A 14318-nucleotide genomic window follows, 5' to 3' on the forward strand; every position below is an offset into this window, starting at 1 on the left:
TTATCTGCATATGGTTGGATACTTTTTATAGGCAATGTTCGATCATGACTCTCTTGCAGTGTGTTGAGTCAGAATCATTCATTTGTGCCGCACTGAGACTGTTTACTACCTCCAGGCACACTTTTCAAGAAATAACGTAAGCATAATACGAGCATAATAAAAAATACGAACTTCTCAGTCTCTAAGAATCATCATAAATTGTTTTTCTTTCCAAATTCTCTGCAACTGAGTATCTTTCCCTTCTTTGTGTAGGCTGCACCTTTGTATGTTTTCTAGAGAAGAGTACGAACACATGGTACAAGATAAGCGTCATAAGATCCCTCTGAGCAAAGGCTGAGGTGAACAGAATTTAACAGCTTATGTAGGTGTATAACTAGGTGGCTGAATATGGAGCAGAAAAATAAAAGAGCCTTGTGTATTTGACTACATATATAGGTTTTTTTGTTTATTTTTACAGCTTGGGCATGTGATCAGAGTTGCCTCCAAAACCTCAGGAACTCTCTCTGTATTGAGTGCATCAAAAAGGACATGTCACTCTGCAACATCCAAACGGAGGCTGGAAGAGACCAAGGGACAGAAAAATCCATACTTTATGAGTGCTTTGGACATGCTCAGAGAGTCAGATCAGATCTGGTAAGGCTTCTTAACTCAGCATAACTGCCAGCCACAGCAGAACTGTACTACCTTGCACCATGCCTCTTGCGCAGAACAATACTGACGGTATCCATACAAGGGCCCACTGTATCTCTGATTCCAGAAGGAGGTTATGGTTTGGGTACAAGGCCCGAGTCAGCCTGGCTCACCACTTCGTCTGGTGACACTTGGTCTGCAAATTACCAAACACAACTAGGAGCTGACTTTACTGTAGATGTGCTAGGAGGAAAAAATGCAGCTCCTGTTATAACGTTCTTCCCCCACGAAGCACTATGATCACACATACACAGCTTCTTTCCCCAGTATGCTCCAAAACTGAAACACACAAAACTGAAAATCACACACTTGAAACACAGTTATAACAACCTCTCTCTATCTAGGTCTACTCTCTTTCACAGCTATTCATATGAGAAATAACTAATCCTTGAAGGTGAAGTCCTAAGTTTGATTTCTCTCTTAGAGTCAACATAAATATGAAAAAGCTGTCAAATCTACCCATATAAATCTGTTTTATGTTTTCAGCGTATACAATGAAAAAAGGGAAGGAAGAAACTGTTTATTTACCTTGTTAATGTAGTACACAGCATGAGCACTAGGTTCAATGTTCATAACCTATCAGAAACAGCTTGCTTTTTTTTTCCACTGAGAAAGATCTGTCAACTGTAAGGTTATGCAAGAGATTAAAAGTGGCAAAGAAAAATGGTCTTTATAAATTAGATATAATTAACATTTGAGTCTTAGCATCATTAAAAATAGATGCTCTTCTGCTGCTAGTAATTTGCTCTTTATTGAAACTTGGGGTACAGATACTTTGCCAGTATCAGTTGCTGCAGTATACTGCTTTTCAGTGAGAATAAATTGCTTTGTATTGCTGCACCCAGTTAACTCTCAGCTAAAAGTTTATGTAGACCTCTCCTGCAAAGCATTTTTTTCTGCACCATGAGATCATTGTCACCTCCCTTGTGATCTGCTGCTAGAAAAGATGACCTGTGCACTGTGGTTTCAGTGCACAGTTTGCATCCTGGAAGGAACACCTACAAGTGATGGTTCAAGAATTGCAGGGGTCCAAAATACCATCCATTCTCAGCTGCAACTGAAAACAGGATACAGCACTCATCGTGTGCAGTCATTATAATGACCACTGGTAGTAAAATTATTAAATACAGGATTTTTCCTCCATCTCTCAGTTTTTCTGAACAAAGCCCAACCATGTGAAGAAGCCTTCTGTAGTCTTATTATAGGTACTGAATATTCTAGGTATTTCCTCAGATATCATTTTTATATAATACTACATCATGTCTGAAGTCTGTAGTATTTAAAGACAGCCAGTAGGCTGGTTGCTCTTCTCCTTGACCCCACTATAATTTCTGGGAATCACCCCTTCAAAATATGTTGCATACTGGGAACAATCCACAAAATCTGAAGAGTAAAAATCCCCTCCAAAGTGCCTGTGATGTCTGCTCTTCCCTGCTTGCTTTCACTGTGAAATAAAAGTCACAGAAGACAAATTCTAGCTTCTGTCAGCAAGCTAATGATGGAGCATTCCTAAGCTTTTTTGGCTATTCATTTATATAGGCCAGCCAATGAGGAGTTGTTACTTGCTCAAAACTGAATACCTCAGGCTGGTTATTACAATTCCGCTATCCAAAGATCACTAAGACAGACTCCACAATTCAAAAAAAAAAGCAGCTCTTAACCACACCAGGGAAACCCAGATGTTCTGGCAACTTAGATTGCAAAGAATACTCACTCCAGAATAATCAAGAAAATAGGATGTAGAAACATATATATAGGCATTTCTCTCACACTTTTTCTCACCACCCCCCACCCCCATCTAGCTGTGCATATTGCTTGAGCAAAACATGACTGATCTGGCAATCTCTCTGTCTGTCCATATGAGCAGCTTGCTTCCCTGAAGCAGCAGACTATAACCCAAGTGTCTAAGCTAGAATTTCAAGGAAAAACGCCTTCTGAGACCAAAAGTATTCAGCACTGCTCGCAGGGCCTCAGGCAGCTGGATAGGGGGAGGAAAACTTTAAAAACCCATCTCATTTCCATATGAGTATCAGAGAACCTGTGCCAAAACCCCATGCTAGAGAAGCCAAGTAAAGAACTTGTACTCTAACCACTTATTGCAGTGGAGATTTCAGAGGCTACAAGCCAAGGGTGGTGAAAAGCACATCCAGTCATCTGATGAGCAGCCAGTCGACACAGTCTCACTTCAGTATATGACACACAACATAAATTGAGGCAAATATTGCTGGACTGATCAGATGATGAGCTCAATATCAATATAGAATTATCAGAACTCAATCTTCTTCACCAAAACTTGAATAAAAATTGCACTATGATTACGATTAGGTCGACAAAAATCAATCAAAAATCCCATTTTTTTCTTTACTGAATAAACAGCCTATTTTTGAGTATGCTAAGATCTGCATTTCATAATTTGTATCTATTGCCACAAGAATCACAGTAAGTTCTTCAGAAATCTTACTATAAATTATACATTACACCATTTACACTGATAAGCCAGTTACTTAGAAGCAGCAAAGTTTATATTTGCATTTAGCATAGGTATTTGCAACACTTCCAGTTCCTCAACACATTGCAACATCTACTCAAGTGGCAGAAGCTTATTCACATATTAAATACAGAAAAGAATTTTGTTGCCTAACCAAAACCAGACTTTTCAACACTCTATATGAAATCTCCATCAGTCTACTGAGTCATGGGAGCAGCTGAAAATGAAAACTCAGAGTTTATATTGCTCTGCAGCTGGATCAGTCATGTCTCCAGTACACACCTTCACCCAAGTTTTCCCTAGAAGCTGGTATTAGCCCTCTGCCTATACCTGAATGCATTGCCTCCTGGGGACCTTTAAGGTTGGGACTTCGAATGAGCTGTTTTCACCTGAGGTACAGAACTGGCAAACTATCAGCTCCCATAGAAGCAGAAAATTATCATGAGATTACCCAGGAAGAAAGTTAAATTCTTTATCCTCTCCCTCCTCCATTGTAAAGTAACTTTTTAAAATGAGCTTTTAAATTTTAAAGTGAACAGTTTAGAGCGATTCTACCCAGCCAGTCTCAACCTTTTTCATTTCCTGTTGGGCATCTCTCTCAGGAATTCCAGTAGCGGATTTTTCCTGAAGTTAGTGCTACATGCAGCTGCAGCAGTAGCACCGCCAGAAAGAACTTTTGTCATAGAACCATAGAATGGGTTTGGGTTGGAAAAGACCTTCAAGATCATCTAGTTCCAATCCCCCCTGCCATGGGCAGGGACACCTTCCACTAGAGCAGGTTGCTCTAAGCCCCATCCAACCTGGTCTTAAACACTGCCAGGGATGGGGCATCCATCATTCATCCATCCATCCAGGTATGTGAAGACTTAAAATTAATAGCATTTCCCTAAAGTCTGTGCCATGTTTACAAGCAGCACCCATCCACCAGTACTCCAGACATCCACAGGAGTTGTTGAGAGAAGCAGAGAAAGCTGCTTCAGCTCTACTGTATAAAAGAATATGTGTAGAGTGCTCTTTTCCTGACTAACCCTACTCCCCTCAAAAACAGTCATAAAAGTTGGAAAAGCAATCAAGAGTCTGATATTTTAATAAAAAGAAATATTAGCAACACAGGGCTCTAAGAACCTCTAGATCATTTGCTCCAATATTTTACTGTCACAGACACCATGTAATAAAACCCCCTTCCACACATTTTTGAAATACACCTTGAAATTAATTTAATTTCTTCTCCCACCCTTGTGAGTGGAAGGCCATTCCGAAAAATGATTGCTATAATAGTTCAGAGTAATTTTCTAATTTGCAGCCCAGCATTATTCATGGAGAGTTTATACTCATTTGCTCTTCTGCCAACATGGTCTTTTAGCTAAGTAATTATTTTCTGTTCCTCATCCTGGTCTCCTGATGTATTCATAAGAAAGGAAACATATGCTTTCTCATTCTTCATTTTGTTAGGATAATTAGCCAAGCTTTTCCAATACACTGTCATACAAGAGGCTCTCCATTCCTCACACTAGCTGATCTGTTCCAGTCCTAATTCATCTTTCTTGAATGTGAATGATCACATTACTGACAGCTTTCTAGAAAAGGCCTAACTCGGGTATATTGAACATAATTCCCTGGATTCATCCAGGAATCACGCTTGTCTCTCTCTACTGCATTACACCAGCCACTCAGTCTCACTTTGATCAACTCATTTACCTTTGTTGTCCTTCATGTAATTTGTTTCCGATGCACAAAACCTTAGTTCATCCAAAAAGTTCATGCTAGTAGAAAACATATTTTTTTGTCTTGTACATATATATATATATGTATACATGTGTGTGGGTGTGGGTGTATATATATGTATATATATATATATATGTAAAAAAATATGTACTTGGAGACTACTGTTTTTTCATCCTCTTTCTATTATTCCAGACTGAATGCCTTGAAGCAGCTCCATGGGTAAAGAAATTCTCTCAGCTGGCAACCCCTTTTCCCTTAGGAGATCAGGAGCTTTCTGCACACACCAGATTTTTCTTTAAATGGAGGCCTGAAGGACTCTCACATGTATTTCCAGAAAAGCAGGGAAAGTAAGAGTTATCAATAAGGATTTTTCTTTTGTTCTTACGACAGTTTGTGATACTGTTTAAAAAATAGCGGAGGCTAAGGGCTGGTGGCAATATTACCTAACAGATGGTAATTCACTTCTGCTTTGGGGATATCTAGGTAAAATTGCAGATATACTATGGTAGAAGGCATAAATACAGGTTAGACAAGAGGGAGTACATACAATTTTGGGGGGCTTGTTATGAGCTCTATTTTCTTTGCCTTAGTAGACAGGATCTATCTATTAACAAAAGTCCATTTTAGCAAGCTTATAGCTGTACTTCCATAAACAATGGCCCTCTCAAATTGTAGAACTGCAGTATTGTCGTGAGAATGACTGCTGTGCCCAGGGTTCCCACATGCTTCATCCGCATTGCTAGCAAGCCAGGCTTGAGAGGTGCAAGGAATTTTCTCACAGGAACCTCCAGAAGTCCCTGGGAAAATAAATGTTCCCAACAATCCAAACATTCCCAACTATCCAAATATAAACATTTCCAAAACTATCTATAAAGAAAAAAATGTTTTGGGGTTTTTTTGCCTTTTTTGGGGCTTTTTTTTTTTAGAAAGCATTTTGTGATTGGGCTACACCAGTTAAACCTGCATAACTGGAATCAAGTTCTTAAGTGTATAAATAGTCCAACAAATAACCTACTGCTCAGCCATCTTTAAACAAACAGACAATCTTTGATAGCGCTCCGACCTTTGCACAACCCTCTCTCTCTTCTGAGAGGGGAAACTGAAAGGGCATTCGTTTATTTATTAAATAAATTCACTGCCGGCTTCAGAAACGATTTCAAGATAGATGTCTCATCTCTCACACAATCTAAATTAGTTTCTGCTTTAAAGGCAAGAAGTAGGTGTCACTGGACGCAGGTATCACTGTGGGCCTATTTACTCCGCAGCAACCTAAACATAGTTTTGTACCTACAAGACAAGGCAAAAAGCAGACCTCACACACTTCCTTTACTCCTCAATACAAAGTTGTAAGAGAGACAATTTTACATTAAAAGCATTTCATCGTTTTACCAGTGAAATTAGTCACTTTTGCATAAAATGCATGATTTTGATCTCAAAACCATCTTACAGAAAGACTGTTTTGCCTCATCTGAGTACGTGTCACAGTGCTTGACTGCCGTATTCAGGTAAATCCTTTTTTTCCCCCCACTACATTATCTTTTTTTTCTTTTTAAGCATAACTGCAGTCTGCAAGATATAATCCTTTTCTATAAGCACAATCAAGGTGCAGAGTTAGAAGTGAATAAGCTATGAGCAGCCTACTTTCAGACTGGTAAGTAAGGTCACAAAAGTTGACAGTCATGACTGCCCATGGTAAGTAATTAAATTCTGACTTTTATGAACCACAAAGTGTGAATAAAGACACTAGGTAAATATTTTAAAGTAATTGTTCGTTTCTTTCACAATTTAATACCAGTGATGCAAAAAGAACCTAAGGCCCAGAGTAAACACCAAATATACTTAAATATTTTCAATACTTAAAAAAACAGAACAAAACAAACTTTTTTCTGAAATTGAAAAGTGGTAATTTTCCAGGACTGTTTCAATCATGCTTTATCAGCAAATAAACAGAAGATATTTGGAACAGTATTCTCAGCAAAGACATTTAGGTCTGAAATTTGATCATGCTCCTATTTCTAGAAATCAATTATAAATTCCTTCTTGCTTTCAATTTGCAAATTCTTATTCAGAAATTCAGCAAGATAGTGTTTTCTGGGAAAGATGGTATCTGTTATTAGACGAGCTGATACGAGACAGAAAGAAATAGACAACCTATTTTTTTTTTTTTGCACATGAAGTCTCTTTCAGGAACTCAAGAAAGTTGTGCTCCTCAAAACTTGTTTCATCCAACATACCTGCTTGTCTAACAAAATGCTACCAACTCCATTCTAATCCGCAAAACATTTTCTGTGAGACATCCAGATGTCAGCCACAACACTACAGCTTATTAAATGAAGCTGCCTCAACTAGGAGACAGTTAAGTTATAGCACAAATGCTGGTGACAGTTCTCCTCCCTTTCATATTTTACATGCTGCTCCTTCCCTTCTGATGTGCAGTGTAATTTTTCACTATCATATCCTTTGTTGCTTCCATCAGAGCTCTGCTAAGACGACAGCGCTTGCTGACTCACCCTTTAGCTCCTCACCAAATTACATGAAACACCGTAGGGAGGAGAGATTTACAGTCAACATCATATCTCAGGATATATTCAAATTGACATCAGGAATGGGAATTGGAAATTTTGCACAGGCATGCATTTCAATGCCACCAAACAGCAACTCATTTTAAAAATTACTCTGTCAGTAAACACCTTGAGCTAGTTGTCTTCCAAAACCATTAAAAGTTGAGATGGTTTGAGGAGATTCTATTTATCTTGGGTCCAGGTCTAGGGAAACTAGCTTATGGAAGATACCCACATTTTAAGTCATTAACAGTTCTCAGATCAAAATTAGTATTTCACGAGAAAGTCCGCCCTACAAAGGTAGGGGATAAAAGAAGCACATGCAAAAAAAAATTTTATTTCATGTAGATTAGATGACAAAGATTTGATTTCTGTCTAAATAAATCAAATCTCTTGCCATAGATGACGTAACTTCGTATAATTTTTAATGGCTGACTACAGATACTGCAACATCTTGAGAAAGACTTTTGAAAACAAGTAGGAGATTCTATCTACTTAATAAGCAAGACATAGGCTATGCTTCCAAAAATGTGTTAGGAGCCTTACGTATCAAAATAATTTTAATTCATCAGCTTCACAGGAACAGCATTAGTTTCACTCAAGCACAGGTAATACAAATAATACAGAAAAGCTTAGCAAATACAGGCTTTAGCATAGTGAAGTGGTGGTCATTTTCATTTTATCCAAGTACAGAGCAGCCTACAATTTCTCCTCACTCCTTCCCCCAACACTCAGTAGAATCTTTCCTCCGACACAGGGAATAATTATTTATAAAAGAAAAGCATTTTAATACCAGATGTATTATATGAATGGTAGTTATACATGTAAAAATATGGTAATCTCTTCAGCTTGAGGATAGGTTGTGATATAGTGCTCTAATAATTGCACAACATCCTATATGCTGACAGGATGGTGGTAGTTCTAGAAAATTAATGTTTAGAGGCTTCCCCCTTCCACATATCATATATAAAAGTGAAAAAGATACACGCAACAAAGAACAGCTTATATGTGAAATAATGTTCTACTCATAGAGCATCTTCCAACTCACACAATAAATTTTCTTGTAAATTGTTGCAGACCCTCTACATCCAACGTGATTATTATAGCAGCTGCCTGAACTCAGCATCTTGCAAATGGGCCCTTTAAACAGAAATCAGAAGCAAGTCAAGACACCACTGGATAAAATGCATGCATCTTTATCTAATTCTAGCATTCATTTTGTATTGGGTCTGTCTGAGATGAAGTTAATTCTCCCCATAGCAGCCCTCACAGTGCTGAACTTTGTACTGTTAAATAGAGAAGTGTTGATAACACACCAGTGTCCTGGCATCACGGCTGCCTCTCCAGCATCCCCTCTCACCAACAGATTGGGGGTGGGCAAGATCATGGGAAAGGATACAGCAAGCATGGCTGTCCCAAACTGACCAAAGAGATACTCAGACCACATGACATCTGCCCAGCAATAAAGGCAAAAAGAAAAGAGGAGGAAGGGGGTGCATTCATTATTTATGATGTTTGTCTTCTGAAGCAACCACTATGCATACTGAAGCCTTGCTTCCCAGGAAGTGGCTGGACATTGCCTGCTGATGGGAAATAGAAAACAAAATCTTTGTTTTCCTTTGCTTCTGCAAATGACATTTGCTTTTGCTTTATTAAACTGCCTTTATCTTGACGCAGGAGGGTTTTTTCTCATCTTATTTCCCACCCCCTGCTTCCCATCCTGCTGATGAGGGGAATGACAGAGTGGCTTGGTGGGCACCTGGTGTTCAGCCATGGTCAACCCACCACACATTTCAAGACATGAACTAATAATCTAGCATGAATATCAAGGCTCACGTGCCCAGTTTTCTAATAAAACCCACGCAATTTCCAGTGTTAAAAAAGTCGCATCTAGCAGCTGAATTGTAGAATTTCATTAAGAAGCAAACCCCAAAAATAAAACCCCAGATGCCAAAACCACCCACAAACACCCTCCCCTTCCCCATTTATGACTTGCATTTCTTCACCTTTCTGCAGGTTAGCAGCTAGGATGCTTATCCAGAGCATCCTGGATAAGCCACAGTTACAAATGACAAAAAAAGAACATGCAAATGCAATGAGGTCAATGAATACTGGAGGTATTGGGATGAACTCTTGCTTAACATTTGTAATTTATCCCACCTATGAGTGGAAAAAATGAGAAGAGGATAACACAGCTGACAAGAAAGTGGATACGTAGAAAATGAAATTCAGTCATGTTAGAGTAGTTATAGGACTGGTATGTCATACCCCCTCTTCTAGCATCAGCTACTTGAAATGCATATGTATGCATGTGACAGGCTTATTTGGATATTACAAATTTAATCAGTTTCACAAAGAGATACAGTATTTTTGAATAACACTCCATTTTATTTATTGCTCTCATGTCAGATCATTTTAAATCACTAATAAGATGCAAGAACAAACAGCTAATTGCATTGTATTATGAGTTGCATTAAATATTGTATTAGTCAGTGGCTTTTTCCCAACAAACCTCTAAATTTTTAACTGAAGACCACAAAGAAGTCTGGATATAAGATAGGTAAAATTACTAGAGCAATAAGTTACAAAAAGCTATTTGTATTCCAAATTCACATGGAGGAACATGAGAAATGGGATAAGGAGGAGAGGAGATAAAGGTCCTGATTCAGGAAAGCATTCTATTTTGGGGTATTTCAGCAGCTGTCTAAATACCATTGCCATCCCAAATGAAAGCAAAGGAGAACTTAAAAGAAAAGTAATTAAAAGGGAAATTTTCAATTTTAAGGCAATGGATTAATCTGAAAGAAAAACTTGCTTAATGATAAATGATACTTTATGAGAATATACATGATATAGTGAAAAGGTAAGGGGGGGGGGGGGAGCAGACATTTTATAAACCTGATTTGAAATTGCCAATACAATAGGTTGTTAATCTTTCTGAAGATTTAAAAATCCCACCCTCACATATATTCCCCAACTTGGTGATTAGTTTTCACAGCACTAGTATGTTTGAAATGAAGACTGAAACTTTTCCCCGATCTTGAAATGTCCCATAAAGCATGCCTTAATTTATTCCCTCATTTATACATACTTAATATCTCAAAAGAAAGAATAAAAGGGGTCAAAATGCTTTTCAGAATTTGACTAACAAAACTTTATTAAATGGAAAAATATTTTAAAAATCCAGTGGGTTAAGAATTTAATTAAAAAAGCCCTCAGCAAAAAATATATAAAATATATACTTTACATAAAATATATGAAAGTATACAAATTGTTTACTTATATGCCTTCAAGACACAGTCAAGTTGATTTTTTTCTATTGCATTCTGCAACTTCATGAAGTCACTCTGCTCAGTTTTAAGCACTAAAAGATCTTGAAATAATACCTAATCTAATACTGTTGCAAGAACCTTAGCTCCAAAATTGTCAGCATAAGCATCATCACAGAGCAGTAATCACTTTATTAAATTCCACATCTCTTGTTTTTAAAAAGATCAGAGTGAAATAAACCCAATATTAATGACCTTCAGTTCCCCATTCCCTCTGAAAACTAAAACATACTTGGACTTATTTGAAAGGCCACATTAAAAAATAATAGGTGAGTATTCTTTTACACGGAAAGCTTAGCATTGATCCACACTGCATATGAGACTTCAGCTCAAGATAATATTTGGATTAACAAAATGTGTATGACAGGTCAGAGTTAAACACTGCAGCTTAAAATTCTCATCCTCCTACACAGAGATCATGGTACAGAAAGGCAGTGAATTATGCTCCACTCTCTACACCATCATCGCTCCACAAACCTGTGAGCAATCCGCAATTGCATATATCTTGAAAGGAACAGTTTAAGGGCATATGAAGATCCACAAAAATTAAAAAAAAAAAAAAAACAAAAAAAAAAAACAAAACCCCAACCACCTCAAGATTGCTCTGAGTTAACAATACTTGCCTTCTTCCTTGTACACAAGAGAAGAAACCCCTGAATGAAATTCACAAAGCGTTTCACAAACACAAGAATGACAGAATTCCAGACCTCTTCAGAGAGAGGGGAAGCCCACTCACCATGCAAAATAACAAGTACCTAAAATCTAGAAGCCTGTTACCTGTGACTTCACAGAATTCTTTTCTGATCTACATTCATCTCTAGAAAGCCATCTAACATCTATTTAAAATAAAATTCCTTTGCCCTCCAGAACTGAGTGCTGAGGCTAATGGAGTCCATACCGAAAGTATAGACTCTCCATACTTTCTCATGCTCTCCATGTCCTTTCATTTCTGTCATGCTAATTTTTGTTTATACCACCACAATTTAATACAGCTGTTAACTTCTGCTACATAACATCTTTGGTCTTAGCACTTACCAATTTCTTCCCATGACAACTGTGTGCAGGAAGCGCTGCCACAGTGAAACATGCAGTTCCTGAAACGGCACCTCACTTAATATCTCACCATTGCTCGCAAGGAGACAGAAAAATAGTATTTTCAGCCTCTATTAGAGAATATCAATTCAGAGTCCATGATACCCAGAAAAAACCCCAGACCTTGCTTTTCTTCAAAACTCATATGCCAACTGCAGTGTATCTACTTCCTGGGGTCTTTTTCTCCTATAAGAGAGTACGATTCTCCTTCCCTTAACAATGAGATGAACACAGAGTTGCAAGCTCCTGCAGAGGGAAATTAATATTTACATCTCAGCCTTGACAGTACTAGTAAGGATCACACACCAGAAGGTAACTTTCCAGGATTTCTGCACTCCCCCAAACAGAAAGTTTCTTGAGTTGGAATGACAGACTTCCACTCTTTTCCATTCTTCACCACCAGGAAAACACTGAAGTTTGCTACAGAAGTCTTCTTTTCATATAATTTATTATTAAGTTTTACAATTGATGTGTAGAGCAAACATAAAAATATATTACTTTATTTTATATTATAGGCATAAAAAGGAAACATATGTAAAGAAACCCTTTAAGTGGAAAAAAAAAAAATACCATTTCCCATTTGGTAATTTTATTTATAAACCTAAAGGTAGAAGCCTTTGGAAAACATCCACTGCTGCTGGAGGACATGCATCAGGACTACTTTTTGGTGTACCAGTTTGTTACTTCCATAGATCATCTAAATGATAGAGCCTATTTCACTTCTGACTTCCAATTTCTACTTAAAAATACTAATACTCCAGAATTTATATTCAAAACCTTAGTTCTTCCAAGGAAAATGTTAAGAAGCAAGAGTTGGAAGCATCAACATCACCATTAGCATCATTAGTTCTGTGGCCTAAGATCTCCTACTAATCCTTCTCTGCTCCTGTGTAAATTGAAGGTAATTTTGTAATCATGCACTTCACTTGACAAGTGCCTACATTTAAGAGATCTCCTGCTAGTACTAGAGCTACCATCAACAACCAAATAAGCTTCAGAAAAAAACGGTTCAAAAAGTCTGGCAGATTATTATTTCCCCCCCCGCTAAAAACTGATCTTTACAATGTCAAAGAATTATTCATGGTTTTAACCTCTAATTAATCTACTGTGTTACAGATGTGTTACGTCTGTGTTACAGATGTGCTAAAGATCTCCTGAGAGCAGACCTACTATTCTCATTTCATTTCACCTAAATACAGGGTCATCTCAGTATACTATTCTTTCCAAGAAAGAAAAGCTGCAGACCGACCATCATTTTGCCTTGAAAACATTCCTCTGTAAAGATAAGTGCCAGTACCCAATGAGTATCATTTAAGAAAACCTTGCTTCCTGAGCAAAGGCTCAGTTTGTTTCCCGAAGAGCAACAACAAAAGCCTCTTCCAGTTACGCAGTTCAATTGTATTAACAGCAATATTTTTTCCTCTCACTTTTATCTCCCCTAAATTTCCCACATCCTCCACCGATAACACAGTCCCAAACACATTCTTTATAAATCCTGCTCTGCTCGCAACCAATGAATCATCTGACAACATAATTGGTCTTGCATGGAGGGCACAGCTAAAGGTTGCCCTATGGCACAGGGCCAATATAACACACATACTTGCTCTTAAGACACTAGGAGTCAGCATGGTTACACTGAACCCCTTTCTCAGAAAAGAGCTCTACTCATTTTCTGCATCTTTGTTTTTTCTTTTTCAGTAATCAGAAATTGACCTAGGCTCCATGCTTGACTTACCAGCAGCCAGTTTGTGCTCATTAAGTTCATGTCACAAAGGAAAGTCCTCTCCTCTTCCCTAAACCTCCACATTCACAGCCTTTTTCTATTAAAACCTTTTGCAAAGTGGATCTGCAGAGTCTCAAATTCAAAACGATGGAAGTTCACAAATATGCCTTTCAGCTTTCTTTTCCTACTCACCACAGCCTATGGCCAAACATATTCCTGGATGTTATGCGCCAAGCATTTATACAAGACTTCCATAGAAATTCTTTTTTGTACTAATACTTAATTGCTGTACTTACACTATGTAATTTTCCATGAAAGCACACACACCAATCTGACATATGATTGTTCTGTAATCTAGTCCTGACTTCCCTGCTTTTTACTTACAGAGAATAAAGATCTGTTCTCTCCATGTGTGAAAAAAAATTTCTCACAAATGGCTTTGTGCTCCTGCAAATTACAGGAATTCCTGTACAATGGGTCAGGAGAGTCTGACACTCTTCAAAAAAGGAGGAGGAGGAATAAGCTCCACATGTTTGCATGTTAAAATGAGCAACATGACCACACTCAAAAAAAGGTGAAAACAAGCTGCAGTAAATAACTAAAGTGAAGTCCCCAGCGGCTAACTGGAAACAAAGTAGGACTACACAAAATATTTCAGTTAAGGTTATACAGAGTAACATTTAAATTAAAGATGGCTCAATTAGGTAACT

The sequence above is a fragment of the Nestor notabilis genome, unplaced genomic scaffold, assembly GCF_000696875.1.
Source record: "Nestor notabilis isolate BGI_N333 unplaced genomic scaffold, ASM69687v1 scaffold4189, whole genome shotgun sequence".
In the NCBI taxonomy this organism is placed as follows: Eukaryota; Metazoa; Chordata; class Aves; order Psittaciformes; family Psittacidae; genus Nestor; species Nestor notabilis.